Raw genomic sequence first — 8998 nt, 5'->3', positions numbered from 1 at the left:
CACAGAACACAACACAACACAACACCACCACACCACACCACACCACACCACACCACACCACAACACACCACAACACCACCACACCACACCACACAACACCACACCACGCCACACCACAAAACCACACCACACCATCCAACCCAACACAACAGCACACAACACAGAACAACACAGCACTTGTGTACAGGTTGTGCCGGGTACAGCGAATTCGCATTCACTGACGGCGTGGTGTACAAGGAACATACCCCTAGCTCCTGTGTCGCTCACAACGGGCCGGCAATCACCGAACTGCCGAGATCTGGTAAGTAAAAGGTTAGGTCAAAGGATCCGTTGAAGTTATTATTACTTCTTCTGCGTTCACTCGTATGCACACGAGTGGGCTTTTACGTGTATGACCGTTTTTACCCCGCCATGTAGGCAGCCATACTCCGTTTCCGGGGGTGTGCATGCTGGGTATGTTCTTTTTTCCATAACCCACCGAACGCTGACATGGATTACAGGATCTTTAACGTGCGTATTTGATCTTCTGCTTGCAAAAACACACGAAGGGGGTTCAGGCACCATCAGGTCTGCACATATGTTGACCTGGGAGATCGTAAAAATCTCCACCCTTTACCCACCAGGCACCGTCACTGTGATTCGAACCCGGGACCCTCAGATTGACAGTCCAACGCTTTAACCACTCGGCTATTGCGCCCGTCGAAGTTATTATTACAATTGTTGTTATTGTAGATGTTGTGATTGTTGTTGGTGGTGGTGGTGATGGTGCTATTGGTGGTGATGTCGTCAGCTTCGTTATTATCTTGATTACTGTCCGTATTATTGTTGTTATTTGTCAGTGTGGCTCAAATACGTTTATGTGTATTTAACTGTGCTTTCATATCTGTGAAACTACATGTTTGGTGCATATATGTTATGCATATGTGTGTGTGTATATGTGAATGTGTGTCTGCATGTTTTGTTTTCTTTTACATTTATTTGCTTATTTATCATCATAGTTCTCTTTTTTATTTATTTATTGTTATTCTTTTTATTTTTATTTTTTTTATGTACGCTTATAGTTGACTTCATTAAGTTTTTGCGCCTAATACATATCGTTATTAGTAGTATTAGTTCTTTTGTATGTATTTATCTATTAATTATTTACCCCCTTTTTTAACTTTTTTTTCTCAAGGCCTGACTAAGCGCGTTGGGTTACGCTGCTGGTCAGGCATCTGCTTGGCATATGTGGTGTAGCGTATATGGATTTGTCCGAACGCAGTGCCGCCTCCTTGAGCTACTGAAACTGAAACTGAAACTGTCAGTGTTGTTGTCGTCATCACTATCATTGTCATCATTATTATCATAGCTCATCATGTCATTTTCATCATCATCGTCGTCATCATCATCATCAACATTGTTGCTGATGGTATTATCGCCATCATCTTTGTTGTATTTCATGATATTTCAACACGACGTGTTGACACTACAGGTGTGATGACGACGACGACGACGACGATGATGATGATGACGACGACGACGGTGATGATAACGACGACGTGTTGATTGACACGTTGCCAGGTGTGATGACGACGACGAAGACGATGATGATGACGATGATGATGATGAAGACGACGATGATGATGATGATGATGATGATGACTATGATGATAACGACGACGTGTTGACACGGCAGGTGTGATAGCGACGACGACGACGACGACGATGATGATGACGACGACGTGTTGACTGACACGATGACAGGTGACGACGATGACGATGATGATAATGATGACGAGGATGACGACGACGACGACGACGACAACAACAACGACGATAATGATAAGGGAGGACAGACGTGTTGACTGACATGTTTGACAGGTGTGATGACAACGGCGGCGTGTTGTCAGCTGGAAGGGATGCACTGTGCCGTGGTACACTCCGTGGTGGTGGAGGAGGACGGCACGAGCCGCATCCAGTGCCCCAGCTCCGCACAGGTAATAATAATAAATAATAATAATGGTATTTATTGTGCAGAGACAAATCTAAGCGCTTCCGCACCAGTCATTCACACGCGTGCATAACTCTAAAACTGTAGAAACTGAAGACAAGGAAGAGGCAGGCAAGGGAGGCTGTTTTGGGAAGAGGTAGGTTTTAAGGCCAGACTTGAAAGAGCTTGAGTGCGGAGACCTGTCGAAGCGAAAGAGGAAGTTCATTCCAATTGAATAGGTCCAGAGACAGAGAAAGAACGGCGGCTAACAGTCGAGTGTTTGAATCTGGGTATGCGTAAACAGAGTGGATCCGAAGCCGATCGTAATGAGCGAGATGGAGTGTAGAGGTGAAGGCAGCCGCAGAGATAGGAAGGGGCAGTTTTGTGAATACATCTATAACATGGATTGTTGATCTTGTACTTTATTCGGTGTGAGACAGGGAGCCAGTGGAGATGTTGCAAAAGAGGAGTGATGTGCTCAGATCTTTTCTTTCTTTTCTTTCAGGTCATGACGTCCTGCCAGGCTCAGGGGCCCAGCTACCTGGCCGAGATCTTGAAGGGTATGGAAAGTGGTGTGGGGTGTGGAGGATGTGGAGAAATGGAAGGAGGGGGGGGTGTGTGAAGAGAATGAGGGGGTACAAAGACCCTGCTAACCTGCCCGAGATCTTGCAGGGATATGAGGAATGGTTATCTAGGGAGGGCGTGAAAGAATATGAAGGGTGGGGGGGTGGGGGGGTCTGTTACCTGCCTGAGATCTTGCGACCCAGCAGGTTTGGGAGGTGGTGACTAAAGACCGTAACAGCTGGAGAAGGACCGTAAAGGCATGCGTCCAGAGAAGCGAGGAGAAGAGAGAACAGCACTGGGAAGAGGGGAGAGAGCGCAGACGGCAGAGGGCAGAATCCGTACCCTCTGAGCCAAGCGCGATTTTCACCTGCGACAACTGCAACAGAGCCTGCCGATCTAGAATCGGACTGTACAGCCACAGCAGGTGCTGCAACTTGACCGAACCAGGCGCGGAGTTCCATTGTCTTCCGAGACAGACGGACGCCAACGAGGTCTTGCGGGGTATGAGGGATGGTTATTGGGGAGGGCGGAAAAGAATAATATGAGGGGGTGGGGTCTTTGTTACCTGCCCGAGATCTTGCGGGGCGTGAGGGTTGGCTGTAGGGAAGTGAAGAGAAGAGTATGAAGGGGTCAGGCCACCAGCTACCTGTCCAAGATTTTACAGGGTATGTGGGGTTGAGGGGGAACAGTATGAGGGGGGGACAGGGACCCTGCTGGCTTGCAGGGGTAAGGGGGAGAGGGTTGTGGGGGGTGAGCGGAGAGAACAGTATGAGGGGGTGGGGTTCCCTGCTACCTGGCCGAGAGCTTGCAGGGTATTAGGGAGGGGACATAGGGGGCGGGAGAGAAGAAATATGAGGGGGGCGGAGGTGGGGTTTCCTGCTAGCTGGCCGAGATCTTCCAGGATATAGGTGTGGTGTGAGGTGTGGGGTGGTGTAGGGAGGGTTTTGAGGAAAGGGGAAAGAAGAATTATGAAGGGGGACAGGTACCCTGCTATCTGGCCGATATCTTGGAGGATATAATAATAATAATAATAAAATGCAGGTTTATATAGCGCAGTACCCCCATCTCAGATGGGGATCACCGCGCTTTACAATAAAACATACAAATTTAAGACTAAGTGTCGTAAAATATGTATAAAATCAGCACAGTTACACACAACATTGGCTAAAATATACATATGTAGGTATAAGTGACATATATATATATTTTTTTAATGTGAATTGACTCAGGCGCCATCACAGTAAATCACACAGGTGCAAATCACAGCAAAAACAAAGCACATCACATTCACCATTGTCAAAAAATAAACGCCAGGGAACCAGGTATCACGAAAAAAAAAAAACAACACCAAAATCATCACAGATGCATACAGATGAACACAAAGAGCACATCCAGCAATAAAAAAACAACAACAACAAAACAGCAAGCATATGCAGATGGGAAACTGTCAGTGTGAGAAGTACAGTTTGAAATGTGCCTCAGGTAGGGGGCGGGGGGTATGGGGGGGCGGGGGCGTGGGGTGTTGGTCAGGGGATGGGGGGGGGGTTGTTGGGGGAAGCAGAGGGAAAGAGAATGGGGGGTTGAGAGGGGGGGGGGAGAGGAGAGGAGGGAGACTCTGCTACCCGGTCGAGATCTTTGCAGGGTATGGGGATTGTGGAAATGGTTGTAGGGGGGTTAGTGGGAAGGGGAAAGAGTATGAGGGGAAGGGGAGGGGTGGAGAGGGAGGTGAGAGAGAGCGGGGGGGGGTTGGTGAGGGTGTGTGGGTGCAGCTGACTGGCGGAGATAACATTGCAGGGTATAAAGGCGGGGTAGTGGAAGGGTTGTTTAGGAAGGGAGGGGAGGGGAGGGGGAGGGGTTGGATACGCGCTAAGGGTGAGGAGAAGAGGGAAAGGACGAGAGAGCGGAGTGTGGACGGACAGGTGCGGAAGGACGAAGGGAAGATGGGGGGATCGTGAGGCGTGTGTGGGGGGTGGGGTGGACAGGTGGGACGGGGATTGTATGTTAAGATTTTTGTGTGTGTGTGTGTGTGTGTGCGCGCGCGCGCGTGTGCGTGTGTGTGTATCTGTTTGTGTGTGCGTGCGCGTGTGTATGTGTGCGCGCGTGTGTGTGTGTGTCTGTTTATGTGTCTGTGTTCCAGAGTCGGACTCCGGAGATGTCTGTGTTGTTCAAGGCAATTCCAGCCTCGCTGTCGCCCACTGTTGCACCTTCCCTGAGCCAAGGCTTCAAGTTCCAGCTGAAGCTCCACCATCTGAAGCTCCACCATCTGAAGCTCCTTCCGAGGCGATGTAGATATCTTCCCTATATCAATCAATATACAGCGCAGTCGCCAAGTCCCCAGCACTTCTTCTAGTCAGTGAAAGGGATGACGATACAGCGCGCACCGTATAAATTTCGCCGTGACGACTGATCCAAACGATTATCCTGACAATACAGTGTTTTAACTTGTAATCTTCAAAGGCCTTATATGGGAAGAGCCGAGCCGACAAATAGAATTTTAGAAGCGTGTACATCCTGTAAAAATGTTCCTGTTTTAAGGAAATACGCCATATATCCTTTGTTTGTTTGTTTGATCTAATCTCGACAGTTTCTTGTCAGTTAGTTTTTTCAGTAAGGTTTGTTGACTTGTTTTGTTTTTTGGGTGTGTTTTTTTTAAGCTTTTATTTCCGGTCACTTAGTTTGGTCATGGATTCATTCAACAGTTAACTCGTGAAATTGTTTGGACAGTTTTACTGATATGAACCATCCCTAGTTTATGTTTTTCTTTCTTTTTAGACTTGGTATTGTTTGTTGTTGTTGTTGTTGTTGTTTTTCCAAGGCAAGGCAATGAGTTTATTTCGTGTGCCCCCTCAGTGGGGGCATTGAAACATTACATACGTTCATCATTTACACATATCCAATAAATACAAAAAGAGTGATGTCAAAAACAAGAAGTAGGCTCATTCGTTCAATCGCCTAATATACACATTGACAAGTACTATTTCACTCATGTTGTTTTTTTTCCCTTTGCAGTTGATCGGATACCTGGTTTTGGAACACACACACACACACACACACACACACACACACACACAGTCACTCACTCATTCATTCATTTTGATTACTTTTTGAATTCAGTGGGTTTTTGGGGGTGTTGTTTTTTTGTTGTTGTTTTTAATTATATATATGCTGTAGTGCAAAAGGTTTCATGATTTCAGTCTTGTTGAAAAAAACCCAACCTTTCTTTGTAATGGGACTTGCTGAAAGCAACAATGTTTTGACTGGATTACATGCATACGTTGAACTTCCTCTGTCTTTATTTCATTCGTGTATTTTTATATGTGTTTGTGTGTGCGTGCGCGCACACTCGTGTGTGCGAATGTGACACGTATTAAGCACACACCGACTTTTCGACGGTACATCATACCAAGCAATGATTTTTTTTTTTTTTTTTTTTTTTTTTTTTTTGTAATACAAATATTAATGGGACACAACTCACACACGTAACATTTTTTTTCGAGCAGGCTATGTGTATACTCCCTTGGTCTGCTTCAAATCAATGCAATTTTCATTATCCCCAGCATCGTGACGACAAGAGTGATCTTTCTGCAAGGCCTTTAGTGAATGATTTCTGTCGATAATACTGAAGATGATGATGGTCAAATGTTTGCTAATGATCAACACAGTTCTCGCAAACACATGCAACAAAGAATCATTCTGATGTCTGAGACGATAAACCAAGGCCCTGTGTGTTGCATGTGTGTGTGGGGACGCGGGGGGGCAAGGGGGAGGGGCGGGGAGATTTGGGGGGTCGAGGAGGGGGGGTGGGGTTAAACTGAGCATCCAAGACCTGTCACTAATGCTGCGAGTCTTCGAAATGGTGTCAGGAAGTGGAGGGGGAGGGGGGCGGCGGGGGGCGAGCACGTACATGCGTATGTGCATGTGTGTGTGTGTGTGTGTGTGAGAGAGAGAGAGAGAGAGAGAGAGAGAGATTGTGTATGTACTGTATGTGTGTGTGAGTGTGTGTGTGTGTGTGTCAGTGTATAAAAGCACTGTGTGACTGAGTGCGCGCGCGCATGTATCTGTGCAAGCGTGTGTGTGTGTGTGTGTGTGTGTGCCAGTGTGTGTGTGTGTGTGTGTGTGTATGTTTAGGTACGTGAAGTTCGAGGTCTGGGTATGTATTCATTTTAGTTGTTTTCCGTTTTTTGTTTGTTTGTTTTGCTGTTGTTGTTAGGCTTTTTAACAAAGTTTAAAAGCTATTTTCGTGTTGTTGTTTTTTTATTATCTTTTTTTTTTTTTAATTATCTGCTTTGTCTGAACGTTTGTACAGTGGCATTCTTTCCGTTTTCAGTAAAGCCACGCTATATGATAATCATTTGCAAGACGAATACTACAGTACAATATGAAAATATGATCACAGCTTTTCAGTGATAGACTGAATAATCATAGTATGGTTGGAAAGTCATATTTCATCTAACTTTATAGAAAAGGAAAAACATAATGTTGGAAAGTCATAAACACAAACACACACACGTATATATATCTGTGTGTGTGTGTGTGTGTGTGTGTTTGTGTGTACACTACATATATATATATATATATATATAGAGAGAGAGAGAGAGAGAGAGAGAGAGATTTGTTTTCATTCACGGTGCAGCTGGTGAGCATCATATTTCAAATAACTTTACATATCATACTCAGTGATGTCTCATCAAAAATGATTATTGTAAGCAGGCTTAACCACCACCACATCCACCACCCTCGGGCCCCCAAAACTCACACACACACACACACACACACACACACACACACACACACACACACAACGCCTTGGGAAGCCCTTGAAAACTGACAACTCCGAAATTTTTCAGCAGCACATCTGCTTCCGCCTCCCACCCTCATCCTCACCCTCACCCTCACCCCCATCACCAGCCCCATCCACCCCTGATCCCGCATCTCCGCCTTCTCCGGCATTGCGACCAACCACGAAAACCTTCTATTCTTCTGCTTACACCGAACCCCTCCACCCCCCACCCCACCCACACACACACACACACCTCTCCCGCATCCCCCGACCCCAGACGCCCCCACCTCCCACTCCCTTACCCCATTCAATACCCCCCTCTCAGTGCTTCCACTTCCCCTTCATCGGTCGACAATGTATGCAATGTACTCAAAATACATATCAGAGCCTCCTCCCTCTCTTCTCTTCCACATACATCGTTGTTTTGCTCTTCTCCCGTCCCCCGCCCCCCCACCCCCCCCCCCCGCACCCTCCCCCCACCCAGCACTCTCCCCCCACGCCCCCCACCCCCACCCCAAGCCCCATACCCCACCCAATTTGATACGCTTCATGGCATCGTAATCATACACCTCTTGTCTAAATTCCCATGCCCCTCAGAATAGAAGGAATAGATGGAAAGAAAGAAAGAAAGAAAGAGACTGAGCAAAGTAAAAAAGGGGGGCGGGGGGTTGGGGGGGGGGGGGTGGTGAGAAACTGTGACGGGGCTTATCTGTCTTGTCTGTCTCCAGCCTGAAGGGGGAAGCAAGCAGGCAGTGTTGGGTTATGGGTTCCTTCTGTTCCTGATAGCTCGTCAGTATTCTCTCTCTACACCCATATACACACACACATAGCTCGCTCATAATTATTAGACACACAGACTGACAGACACACAGGGACACATACACCGTTCACAGGAAGACAGACAGACAGAGACAGATTAGACAGACAGAGACAGACAGAAGGACAGAGAGAGCACTGAACACCATCGCATTCACACACACGGCGTGCGTGTGAGTCAGAGTGCGCGCGTGCGCGTGCGCGCGTGCGCGCGCACACACACACACACACACACACACACACACACACACACACACACACACACATACACACAAAGACATACGCCGGCATCCCCCACACTATTACACCGACCCATCCACAACACACACACACACACACACACACACACACACACACACACACACACACACACATACACATACCACCACCACCACAACAACAACAACACAACGTGACGCATCACACCACACCACAACACAACACACCACATCACACCACACCACAACACACCACACCACAACACACCACACCACATCACACCACACCACAACACAACACACCACACCACATCACACCACACCACACCACAACACAACGCATCATAACACACAACAACACAAAAAAAGCCATTGTCACACCATGTCACACCACACCACACCATACCACACCACACCACACCACACCACACCATACAACACCACACCACACCACACCACACCATACCACACCATACCACACCACACACAACCACACCACACCACACCACAACACGTTTGTCTTCGTGTCCTCATCGCATGTGCGTCAAACTCTTTAATAACCTTATTAGATTTCCCTTTTCCTCTTCCCTCCCCACCCATTCCACACACACACCCTCCCCGTCCCCCAGCCCCCACCCCCCACACCCCACA

This window comes from Babylonia areolata, chromosome 26 (assembly GCF_041734735.1).
Source record: "Babylonia areolata isolate BAREFJ2019XMU chromosome 26, ASM4173473v1, whole genome shotgun sequence".
In the NCBI taxonomy this organism is placed as follows: domain Eukaryota; kingdom Metazoa; phylum Mollusca; class Gastropoda; order Neogastropoda; family Buccinidae; genus Babylonia; species Babylonia areolata.
The sequence above is the reverse complement of the archived record's forward strand: the minus strand, read 5'-3'. Positions refer to the sequence as shown.